This window comes from Ananas comosus, linkage group 1, assembly GCF_001540865.1.
Source record: "Ananas comosus cultivar F153 linkage group 1, ASM154086v1, whole genome shotgun sequence".
Classification (NCBI taxonomy): Eukaryota; Viridiplantae; Streptophyta; class Magnoliopsida; order Poales; family Bromeliaceae; genus Ananas; species Ananas comosus.
Window position 1 is genome coordinate 15,221,763 of NC_033621.1, and position 13,662 is coordinate 15,235,424.

The window sequence follows — 13,662 nt, forward strand, 5'->3', positions numbered from 1 at the left end:
CAATCAAGGTTTTCCAATAGGTACGACAGAGCCACGAAGACAAATCGTATTCATGAAAAATAAAGGAGATAGAACAACAGGTATGTATATGGCATGATATAAGAACAACTATAGTAGCTATAACAACAGATATAATAGAGAGCAAATAATAAAAACTGCTACTGTAAGGAATACAATACTGAGCATGCCTCAAGGTAATCAAACCAAAACTGTACCCAATCTGGTGCTTGCTATATTGGTCCGCAGACCTCAAGCGTTGCCTGTCACAATGCCTGCACCGACCTGATTCATGCATCCACTAGACGACCCATTCGGATAAGTACACCCCTGGTCGGTGGTCAAACCGACCTGGTGTCATTGAATACACCCAAGTGCTATGACTAGATCATGCTGATATGCTCGATGCGAAAACCGGCAGAAAGCCGGTGGCTTGGCCGAAGCCAGATACAATGGCGTACAACGCCGAACCACGATCAACTAGATCGAAACACACGACAAAGTAGTCGATGTATTGCCTGGACCCAAGGTCCACAGATATACAACATTTGCAAGCCTGCTCTACATGTCTATCATCAACTATTATCATGCAATCAATAAGGTATAGATGAACGAACGATAAACAAAATTAACCGACATGTAGAGACTACGATACTGATATAGAAGAACAGAGGAAAGCGAAACGATCTCACCGACTACTAACTCGAAACACCCACCTGTCACTATTGCGTCGGCAACCTGGGTGTGCAGCAAGTCAACCGGACCTACGAGGATCCACCGAGTCAGTATCCAACCCATCAAACCAAATAACCAACTCACGAACCACACATAAATCCCCGTAATCGATTTTCTAAAACTGATCACCGTAACTCGTCGGAAGTTCCGAAAATTACACCGAGACGCCGTCGGAACCCACTAAGTCCTGAAACAAACCGACTCGTGCCACGAGTCACCGGCTATCACAAAACACATCGATTTGGATGTCTTGATAGCAAACACAAGATTACACGACCAAACAATTATCGGCAGATAATTGTTCGGATCCGGCTTCCCGGAAGTGTCAGTTTTGACATCGGAACCCACCGTCGCTCACCCATCATCACCGAACTCATGATACGATGATGGTGACCAGCCGACAAGGCTCAGCGACAACTCTCAGGGCAAACAAATACCGTCGGATGAAATGTGAACTGAAACAGCGTTCCGCCGGCGAATTTTGCCGAAAAAAGCACCGAAATCGATATTCGATTTCTGCAAAGGCTAACGGACCTTGGACGATCAATCCAGAGGTCACCTACCACATAAACATACTGCCCATAGTAGCCACAAGATGCAAAATTGCATAAAAATCCCTACATTTACATAAAATCCTATTATTTTATGTAAATAGGGCGGTTTTGTGACTCGTTACCGCAAACCGAGGGTTTCCAAGGTCAGCCAAGACACGTACTGACAGGACTTGACATGTCGGAGGGCGTGCTCATGACCCAGAGCACAATGGCTCACTGTGGGAGACACGGGAACGACCCAAAAATCTACAAACTGCGTGCACTCAGGGTAAACCGTGCCCAACAAGCCGATTCGGAATCTGTTGATCCAAAGTGAGGTGAGCATTGTGATCAATACTGACCAGCGATCACCGTGCTCACCTCTGGAGGTATCGGAACAGTCTTAGATCGCCGAGAAAATAAGCACAAACCCAAAACTATGCACAAATAGCACAAAATAAGCTCACCGGGTAGAGAGGGCTCGGATCTGGCCAGCGGTGGCTCGGCGGCGGGCGTGCCGGTGACAGGAGGGTGCTGCCGGTGAAGGGAGGTCGCCGCTCACGTGAGTCACCGGCGGGAGGCAGTTGGAGGGGCGGGCGGCGATGCTCTAGCCGACATGAGAAGAGGGAAGCTCGGGCTCGTCTTCTCCTGCGACGGCGACCTGGGGGCGACGCCGATCAGCGGCGAGGGTCCCTCGGGGTCCCAAGGAGGAGAAAGGAGGCGGCGGGCGACGGCGGTGGTGGCCCGCAGCTCAGGCGTGGCCGCCCGAGCTTGGCTAGGTGTGAGGGTCGCCGGAGCTGCGCCCTATGCGTTCGGCGGTGGCGGCGACCACTCCAGCAGGAGGCGGGGGTGCCGGAGGGCCGCGAGGGAGGTCGCGGGTGCAGCTCTGGGCGGGGGCGGCGACGGTGCGGGAGGGGTTGCGAGCTCAGCTCAGCCCGAGCTCGCCTAGGGAGCCCGCAGGGTGGCTGCAGCATGGCGGCGGCGCTTGGCGACGGCGACAGTCGACGGGGGAGGTCGCCGGGGCTCCAGAGGAGAAGCCAGGGGTGGCCTCAGGCGGCGGCGGCGCGAGGGAAGGGAGCTGAAGCTCCCTCGGCCGGAGCTGGCCAACTAGGCCACAAGGTGGCTGCAGTGCGGCGGCAGCGACCGGCCGGGGGAGGTCGCCGGAGCTCAGGGGTGACGCTGGAGAGGGGCCAAAGGGAGGGAAGTGTCCAGCACCACCTTCGGCCAAAGAAGACATGGAGGGAAGCGGTGGAGGAGAAGAAAAAGAAAGAGGATGTGGCTAAGGCTGCGGCTGCTGGCCGGGGCTCTGTCGGCGGCGGCCGAGGCTCGGTCGACGACGGTCGGGAGGCGCACGGCGCACGAGGTGAGGTGGAATAGGCGGCTGGGAGTCAGCTCGGGGCTAGGGTTAGGGTTTGCACCATGCAAACCCTAAATGGGCTGTATATACATAAGGTGTAATTGTGTATAAAGTCCACCAAACTCGAATATTTAGAACCGAGTCTCTCACAACGCAAGTAAAACGTGCGAACATACCCTCAAGTTCAATTTCATGCAAAACGGTACATAAAATGTAGGGCTTATCGCAAAATTATCGTTTTGCCATCTATGACCCCCTTGATCAACGCGCGATATCAGGAGATCCGTCCGCCAGATTTGCAAACGGATGGCACTAGTGCATTCAGCACGGCTGAAACAACAAATTCATGATTTTGTTTCGCCTGGTTTGGTCGCAGATTCGCGACGAAACCCATCATCTCTCCCCAATAGGCAAAATCACGCACAAATACATAGAATGCATGTGTCTCTAGTTTTCTCGAAAACTGTGCATCAAACCTGAAATCCGTCAACGCCAATGGTTACAGAATAGTCGGGCTATTGAAAACGAGCTATTGGATCGCTATGAACGGAGTCCGATACACACCAGAAGCCATCTCTCCTCATTGGCCTCTCCGAAAATCCGGGTTTCTATGGTTTAGGTGTAGCTATTTTTAACTTCTAAAATCAATACAAATTCTTTTTTTTTATTTTTCTTATATACATGAACTATATTAGCAAGCCAATCAACCTAACGAGCCGCTCTAATAAATCCGACTCTCAAATGATTTTTTCAATTTTATTTTTGATTTCAAGTATAATACTCGGCTCAAACCAACAAGCCGATTGTTTAAAAGGCCTAAATCCTTTTTTTTTTAAGGATCCTTTGTTCTACATTCTCTCGATTGAGTCTTAGCATCATTTCATAACTCCATATGAAACAATTCTTGTATTGCTTTAACAAACCACTTTCTCTTGGTGGTCCGCGAAAAGCTTAGTATTGATAAGGATCATTCAATTATCATCATCCGACCCTAGATTAAATTCTATTAGAGGGTCTTGAACCTCTAATTTCTTCTCGCCCATTTTGGTTGGCCATTCTTCAAATTTTCTCGCCTTCTTATCATAGGCCTTAGTAGTACTAGCCGAATCATGAAACTCATCGGCCTCTATGGTTGGCTCTTCATTCCGAAGTTCCATCAAAGCCTCGGCTCCCCTAACTGCTCGTGCTCCATTTTAACCAAGCTGGCGGCACCTCACTTGTCACCGAAACTCTGCTTCATTTTGGACAATCACCTGTACTCCATCTTCAGTGATCCGGGCAAATAACACCTTTTGCTAGATCTGCCTCGGCTTAATTAACATGACCAATGCTTCCCTTACATTAATCATCTGTGGTCTCCATTCGGCTGTAATCTATTCCTCGTGATCTCCAACCTATTGGAACAACTTTTCACGTAGGGTCAAAAAAACACATTCATTGGCGTGAATCCAATCACGCCCAAGTAACAAGTTGTAGTGGCTTTTGGCGTCCCCCACAGAAAAATCCTTGCTTAGAGTTTTCGACCCTGTCGTCAACTCGGCCATCAAAATTCCTCACGCTTTTTGACCGTTACTTGTAAAATCAGTCATTGTCATGTCGATAGGCTTCAAGTCAACCTCATCTTTGCCTAACTTTTTGAAAAATGAAGTTGGCACTAGAATCACCATAACTCCTACATCCACAATTACTCGGCTGACTGGTCATCCTTCGATCAAGGCCTTTATAAATAATGGCCTTACAAACACTACAAGAAAATATAGTATTGGTGGCAAAAATAAGATGGTGACAAAATTTATTGCCACTGTATAGTTATCTATGGTGGCGATAGAAAAAATCACCACTAATTAATTAATTTAAAGTGGCGATACTGGTTTTACCACTAAATGAATATTTTGTCGCCACTATTTGGTTATCTATAATGGCGATAAAAAAAATTGTCACAAATTAATTAATTTAAAGTGGCGATACTGGTTTTACCACTAAATGAATATTTTGTCGCCACTATTTGGTTATCTATAATGGCGATAAAAAAAATTGTCACAAATTAATTAATTTAAAGTGGCGATAAATATTTGCCACAAAATGAAACACATTTAGTGGCAACAAATATTTGCCATTAAATGATATATTTAGTGGCGACTAATATTTGCCATCAATTGTCTCCTTTAGTGGCGACAAATATTTGCCGCCTAAAGTTGAACATTGGTGGCAATAAGTAGTTGCCACCAAATCCTAGCAATTGGTGGCGACATTTTGTCGCCGCTAAATGATACCCTTTCGTGGTGACTTTTGTCGCCACAAAAAATTACATTTAAAGTGGCAACGGCAACATGTGGCGACAACTTTTGTCGCCATTATAGACATTTGGTGGTGATATTTTGTATATTCGGTGGCCACTATAGTCGCCACCGAATGATAGTTATCTTGTAGTGAAACCTATTCTGAGGAGCTGAAAGTTTCTCAAAGATCACCTTGTCGGTTCTGTCTGTACTCTCCAGTTGAAGCTGAGCCACTTGCAACTCCTCTTCATATTGAGGCTGCCCCTACCGCTACTTGAAATGGCATCGACAGAGCATACAGCATATTTACTCAAGTCAATTTTCTTTCGACCAATTTCTCTTCGGTCCTAGCTTTCTTCTCTTTAGACTTTTTTATTTTTTCGCCAAGAATTCTTCTTCTCGAGTTGTCTCTCTTAGCTAGCCACCTTTTTCTTTTCATGGCGGCTTTTAAGGAAGTAATCTTCTCCTCCAACTTTCTTCTAAGATCCTCCTTTGTCTGCTTCAATGTCGTAGGCCGAACAACCTGTGATTTCAATCAAGGCAGTGCGGATGAACCACTTGCCTCATGATTGTTCTTTATGGGCCTCCATGGATGCTGATATGCCAGCCGTCTTTAGATGTTCGGTCGCAACCCCTTGGCTTCATTCCAATCTCCGGCTTGCATTCTTTGTTGCTGCCTTTTTTTAGTTTTCATCATGACCGGCCCATACTATTGGGTTGGTCCTCTAGCAACATACACTGATCAACTGGCACATTTGTTGACATCTTCACAATCCTCAAATATTTTTTTAATATTTTTCTCTTTTGCCACGGATTTAGCCATGGCTAAATCCCCAGCTCATTTACCAATCTTCGACCGAGTGTCTCAATTGCATTCTTGGTTATCCCCTCAAATTCAGGATCAACTCTCGACCTTATTGTTTGGTACCTTATTGGCCGATAGCCTTGATTCTATTGCGGATTACCGAAAATTTGCCTCTCAAGGTTTTTTCAGTTATCATCATCATTTTTATTGCAAAATTCTTTTATTACTCTTTTAATCAGCCACTCCAGATCAGAATCCACATTTTCATTGGATCCCTCTTCTAATTACTTATCAGAATCAATTTCTCCAACCGAAAGGTTCCCCCACTCTTCAGGATATACTAGGGACTCTTGCCATTCTTCGGTTATTTTCTTCTCTTTGATAATCACTTCCCAGTCTTTCCTCTTTATTTTGGCCTTGCATTTCATACAGAGCCGAATCTTTCTTCTCGCCACTCCTACAACCTCTTGGAACTCCTTTTCCTGCCGCATTGGCTTTTTTTCCTTATTATCCACTATATTGACCTGCGCAGAAGAAGTATTCTTATCAATTTGTATCTTATTTCTATTTTCTTGAACGGCAAAAAATCAGTCGACCCTTATTGATTTCTTTTTGAATTCGTCTTTTAAAGATTGTACTATCGTTTCTTTTATGCTTTAGGAATTGTGCCAGTTACCATACTTCCTTCTTTCGAACTCTTTATTCGAAGGTAAAATTTGCTCTTCTTGAAGTTTGATTCTTCCATCTTCATATAAACAGTCAAAAATTTAATCAGTCTTTACTATATGAAAAGAATAAGTAGAAGCCGAGACTCAAGCTCTAGCCTTGTTGGTCTTCGTCGGCTTTAAGAATGAACATTTATACAACTGACGATTTTTTATCATCTCAGCCACATAAACTTTGGCTTCATCTACTGATTTTTCGCTTTCACTCGATTGACTTAGCACTTCTTGAGTCAAAGCTTCTTCTACAAACGAGACATTTTTTCTTTTCCTCTATTCCAATTTTTGCCTCGCCTCTAGAATACCAAAATTGAAAAGATTTGAGAAGTATCAATTTTCAAAATGATCTTTTATTTTAAAATGGAGGCCACTGAAGGTCATCTTTGCAAACTCAATCATTAAAGTTGATCTAGAGTATTTAAAGTCTAGAAACTAAATTTCATAATTTATAAATTTTTTTGCATAATGATCAAAGGATCGCAAAATCGATAATTTTTTATGACCTATATGAGTCATTTGCTTATTTAACGGTGTAGAGCAATCCAAACTATTTGAACTTTTAATAGAAAACTAGTGAAGGCCCGCGCTTCGTGGCGGAAAATTTACGCAATACCTAAAATATTTTCAAATTTTTATTTTTTTTAATTTTCAAATCTAATTTTAAATTTTAAGCTTCAAAAAAATTGAAGAGAGAGAGGAATTAAAAAAATTATTTAAACACTATTGCAGGTTAGGATTTTCGGGGCAGAAAATTGCAATACCTAAAATATTTTCAAAATTTTAATTTTTTAATTTTTAAATCTAATTTTAAATTTTAAGCTCCAAAAAAATTGAAGAGAGAGAGGAATTTAAAAAATTATCTAAACATTATTGCGGATTAGGATTTTCGGGGCCGGGTTTCGGAGTCTTGATCGGGTTCGAATTTGGATAAGGATTTGTAAAATCCATCAGATTCGAGTTCGGATTCGGATTTAAATTTTAATTTAAAATTAAATTTTAGATTTTATTTTTAATTTTTTTTTTATCGATAGCCATACAAAATAATTAAAAAAAAATAGGCAAAAGAGAAAAAAAAAAAAAAGTAAGAGAGAGTGGACACGGTGCGGCTCCTGCCAGCCTGCGGCGCCCGCCCAGCCGCCCCGCGCCGGCAACCGCCCCGCTCGCGCTTGGCGAGAGGGCGAATGGAGGAGGAGGACTAGATGAGAGAGCCGGGACCGCGCCCCCGCTTGCTCGCGGCCGGCCGCTGGGCCTGAGCCCGCCGCCCTCCCGCCCCTCTCGCACGTGTGCGCCCCCGCCCGCCCCGCGCCGGAGCCCAGCCCCCGCTCCCGCGACGCCGCCCCTCAAGCTTGCTTGCCTGTCGTCTCGCGCCCACGCCGCGCCCGACGCCCTCGCCGGCCCCTTGCGCCCTCGCCGCTCACTCCGCCCCGCTGAAGCTCGCCCGCCACCCCCCGCCTCCGCGCTGCCTGCCCGCACCTCTGCTCCGCCTGCCGCCCGCTGCCGCCGCCCGCACTGCGGAGAGGTCGAAGAGAGAGAGAGCGGGGGTGAGGGAAAAGAAGGAAAAGAGAGGGAGGGGAAGAGAGAGGGCAGAGAGCCAGAGAGAGAGTCGGGGGTGGAAGAGGGAGAGAGCATGGGAGGCCGAGAGGGGTAAAGAGGAGCGGGAAGAGAGGGAGAAAACACCTTTGTCTCTCTCTCCGCCGCGCGCGGCCCTTGGGCCCCCGTGTCCCCTCATCTCTCTCTCTAACGCGCGGGCCTTAGGACGCCGGTGTCCCCCCTTCTCTCTACCTCCTTTCTCTTTCTCTCTCTCTTTCTCCCCCCTCCCCCCCGCCCCCCGCGCCCCGCGCGCGGGGGACGGGTCGGGTACCCCTGCCCCCCGCGCTGTTCCCCTCTCTTCTCTACGCCAGGGCTATTGGGCCCCGTAGTTCCCCCCCCCTCATCGGCTCTCTCTCGCTCTCCCCTCTCTCTGTCTGCTATCTCTCTCTCTCTCTCTCTCTCCTGTCTCTCTGTCTGCCTCTCTCCCCCTCTCTCCCTCTGTTCTCTCTCTCCCCCTCTTCTTTTCTCTTTCTCTCTTTTCTCTTCTACGCAGAGCGCGGAGAAGCCCACATCCGGCCACAGTTAGAACTCACGAAATACCCGTGTCTCCCACTCTCCTCTCTCACGTGGGGGCCCCTTGCGGACCCCCCGCTTGCCCCCTCCCCTCTCTCTCTCTCTACCTCTCTCTCTCTCTCTCTCTCTCTCTCTCTCCTGCTCTCCTGCCGCCCAGCGCGTGTGCGGGCGCTGTCGAGTGCCCGGCGGGCGGTACCCCCTGGCGCGCGGCCGTGTCTGTCCCCTCTCTCTACGCAGGGGCCCTGCGTGCCCCCGTGCCCCTCCCCCCGCAACCCCACCGCACCCCCCCGCAACCCCCACCCCCACCCCGGCTCTCTCTCTCTCTCGCCTCTCTATAGTCCGCTATCTCCCTCTCTCTCTCCCTCCTCTGTCTACTCTCTCTCTCCCCCTACTCTCCTCGGCTCTCTCTCTCTCTCGGCTCCCTCCCTCTCTCTTTCTCTCTTTCTCTCTTCCTCGCGAGCGCGGAGAAGCGGCCACGTCGGCCACAGTAGAACTCAGAAATTAATAAATGTATAGATTCTTTATACTATTTAGATAACATGTTTATTTATCTATGGTGCCCTTAAATGCAAATAAAAGTTCATACTATAATATTTGTTGGAGCCATCCGTACTAGAGTAATTTATGTTATGCCTTATCTGATTTTGAAATAATTTTTTTTTTATTTTGAAAACTATGTTACTATATGCAACGTGCATTTAGCTAATCTATATACTAATTATAAAAGGGAAAGATTTGTTGACATTTTTCTTCCAAAATGATCGCTTCTCTTAATTCTAATATCTAATCATGAATTAACATATAACTTAAATATTAAAAAGAAGGGATAATTGCCTATATACCCCTCATACGTTTGAAAATATTCGATTTATTTCTATATTTTTTTTTCTAAAATAGTCCTCATATGTTCCACCGTTATTGCAAAGTACCCCCGCAGTTATCTCCTGTTAAGTTAACTTGGGTTAAACGTGAGTTAAACATCTACCACAGTTAAAAAAAATTAAAACGCCAATTTTGTCCTTAACTTAAGAGCAAATAAAAATGTTGGTGACGGTAGCGGTATATTGGAAAAGACTAAAAGTCAAAATACTTTTTGTGCCCCTGACTTTAAGGGCAAATAAGAAAGTCAGTGATGGTGGAAGGGTATATTTGAAAGAGCAAAATAATAATTTTATAAAGATAACAGAGTTAATTAATAGATTTTAACTCTAGAGGTATATTAAAAATAGATTAGAACGTAGAAAGGGTATTTTCAATATTAGCCTTCTAAGAGGGGTAAATCGGAAAGTCTGAAAATTTTCAGGGGTATATAAGCAATTGCTCCTAAAAAAAAATTCTCAAAAGTAATTTTGAAAGAAAAAATTTAGATTGTTAATTTTAATCTAACAAAAGTATATACATTTTGATTCCACAATACCCTTATTAAAGTGTTGAGTATAGGCAGGAAGCCAGGAACCCTAATAAATATTACCCCCTTTCAAGATATCTTCCATTTTTTTAATATTGGCTCCATTTTTTCAAATATTAACTGAACATTATTAGTCGTCTCTAGGCCAATAAATTATTTCCTTAAAAATAGAGGCGTAAAAATGCAAGAGACCCTTCATTACCCATTTCCATAGTGTCATTTAAACTTTAAAAAATTCACATTTGATAAATAAAATTTTAAAATTTTCACGATTAATAACTTAGGTCCACACTTCATTATTTTAAGTAATTCACATTAGCTAAATAATCAAAAGACAATAATGGTTTAACTCTATTATGCATATGTTTTCTTGACATTAAAATTTGAAGTTTTTACATATTATATTAAATTTTTTTTAATGTTACATGCACTGCACGTGCACTAAGCTAGTGCATTTCATATGATAGATAGTCGTCATGGAGCTGAATCATACTAAGCCGAATTCAAGCCTTTTTCGATCACTGATCAAATTGTCCATTTACTAGGCTAAGCCTAAATCTTTCCTTTGATCAGTGATAATAATCCTTTGGATTGTCCAATGTCATGCATAACGCGCAGGACAAAATAAGGGTAGAGCATAATTTCAGCCCGGATAGAACCTTGCTTCAATTTGAAGAACCAAAGTACGAGGCCAACATAATTTATCATACAGAGATGAGCTCAAGAACTAGTTACAAAGAGAAGCATAGACATAAAAAAAAGTAGTACGGCAAACGGTGAAATATCTCCCTGTTCGTAGCTGAAATCCCTAGTCCTTGACCCGATCAAAGACCCTCCTCGAGAAGCGTGTCGGAATGGAAACGGCTTATGGTACCGACCCTCGAAGTTTGCTCTCTTCAAACAATCAAGCGATTCGGCTGACGAGGGATCAAATCAGCCGGGTTCGAAAACCTTTAAAGTAAACTCGGTTCGGCGGGATGAGCCGAATGTACGGACCGAGCGAGAAATGAGTATGGCAGAAGAGCCGAACTAACAGAAAAGGTAAGAATTGTTCGGCTAGAGGAGCCGAATGCCTTTATATTGAGTGGAAGGAAGTACAGAGGTCGAGTGTGCCGGATGGCATGCAGACTCGATTGATCTACTTTACGGACTACTCCTAGAAAGAACAGTAAATGCGGGAAAAGAAAAGTTACAGATAAACTACTCCTAGAGAATGCAGAAAATTGCGAGGAATTAAGGGCAGTCTTTTGTTCGCAAGGCAAAAGACCCCATTTTTAGGGCATTAGTCCCCTATTTATAGATCGCCCCTTGATCAGTTATTGCTTTTACACGATCGGCCACTATCTCCTAATATCCCGGACCACCTCCAGCCGATCGGAATCGCATGCAACTGCTTGTGGTTACTGTAACTTCCTTGAATTAGCGCGACAGTTTACTTTAAAAATTCTTTTGGTGCTCCTGGTGTATGGCCATATTGAAACCTTTGGAGGGAATACCGGCGTACCACCTGTCCGCGCCTAATTGGCTCAACAATTGCCCCCTCGGCAGCTTTCAAAGTAACGCTTCGGAAGCTGGCGTAATTCGAGGCGCGACTACTTTTCAAACTCTTGGTACGGTTTCGTCTCAACAGTCCACTTTTTTGTTGCCGAAATTCCGCCATCATTTTGATAACAAGCGCGATCCGAGGCGTGGTTCTCGATCCGATCAAATTCAAATTCTCTGTACAAGTAATTGACGTACTCCGAGGCGTGACCCTCTGTACGGTTTAATCTTAGCCGTCCGATCTCGCCCCTATTTTTGTCTCATATGCGGCATTAATTAGGTCATCTTAATTACCGCCGTCTATTCATCATTATAGCTGACCTCAGAACTCGTTTCGATGCGACGGTTCGACGCCATGGCCTTTTCTTCTTCCCCAAGCTTCTCCTTCCTTTTGTCTTTTTTGTCCCTTTTTTATTTCTTCCTCGTCTTCTCCGGCGAAGCTTTTCTTTCGCTTCTCTTTACTTCTTCTTCGTCTTCTCCGACTTCTTTTAATCTTCATCTTTGTTCCCAGCTTCTTTTCTCTTCGAATAATGGCGTCGCTTCCGCCTTTATCTACTCGTCCTTCATTAGACTATACCCTGCTCAAAACGTATCTTGAGACTGACCCTACTAGATTTGTTCTGGGTCCCTTCTTTACTGAAGAACCATCTGCTGATGACTTCCCTTATTCTGACGAAGGTCTTCCATTAGTGGCCAAATCCATTCATCTCCATTCCTGGTACTCTACGGCTTCAATAGGAAAAAGTCTTCGAACCTGGCCTAGTGTTTCAGATGCTTATTTAGCTTGGTTAGATCGCGTTGAAGCTACTTATGGTGACCTCTGGTGGGAAGTTGAGATTTATGAAGCTATTCGGCTATCTCGGAAGCCTCCTATAGGCGACAATCTTCTTCTGGCTTCTGCTCTCTGTTTCTGGTCCCCTGTTTCCAACGTTTTTCTTTTTAAAGGAGGACCTCTTACTCCGACTCTTTTAGATGTAGCTGCCATCGTTGGTCTACGACCTCATGGTGTTACTCTCTCCATGGCCTACAATCCTGATGGCGTATCCGATTTTGAGGCCCATCTTGACCTCACTGATTTGGCCTACTCCAAGTTTCTTCTTAAATTTGTAGGTGAATCCCCTGCCCCTGTCACTAAGAAGGAACACACAACATTCCTTCTATATTGGTTATGTCATAACCTCTTCTGTACTTGTTCACAAAAGATTAATCGAGATTTTGTCCCCATCACCGTCGGTTTGACTAACGGCGATAAATTAGCTCTTGGGCCTTACTTTCTTGCCTTTGTTTATAGAGAGATTTTTGATTCCATTAAACCACTACCCTCTGGAGACGATGTAACGATCAGTTCGGGTTGTAGTGTTTTCTGATTTTTGCATATGTTTTTACAGATTTACTTCCCTAACTTGTGTCGAACTCCTTTAGATAAGGATTCGGCTGCTCATTTTGATTCTTACAGGCTGGCTCTCGGCTGTCCTCCGCCACTAACATTAGGCCGCCCTTCTAATTTTCTTTCTTATTTTAAAATATTTTATGAATCTCGTCCTCATTTCTCTATCCATTGGTCTCCACTGACTGACCGTGTCACCGGCCCATCTTGGCTTCTAGCACGGTATGAAGCCATTCAAGGCAAACTTGCCTCTTCTCGTGCCGGCGAGTATGCAGATGTTTGGTATTCTTTTTTGGCAACCAGGGACTTGCACATTGGCATGAAATCACGCTCAAAATTGTTGCCTAGTACTGAGGTTTATTCTCCTCAATTTGTAGCATGTCAATTTGGATTCACCCAAGCAATTCCTGCTCCAGCCAAGTTTTTTACAGCTAATACTGCCTCTTACCGATCTCCCACCAAGAGTATAGCCGAGGCAGATCGGATTTCGGCCATGGGGAATCGACTTTGTCGATTCTTCAAATTAGTAAGTTTCAGGCCGAACTACAGGGGTAGTAGGTTTCCGTTATACCGTCACCTGGGATCATTTTGCCGATCGCATTTTCCATCGATCTGCGATACAAGCATTCCGCCAGACTATTCTCCCACTCGGTAATATTCTCTGTTTAAGACCACTTTTCCTTCATTTTTAACATCTATGAAATTAATTTTTTATTCACTTGTTCCTCAGATGCAGCGGTACCTATCCTAATTGATCCCGCTGTTTTCACTGTACCGAAAGAAGAATCAGAGGA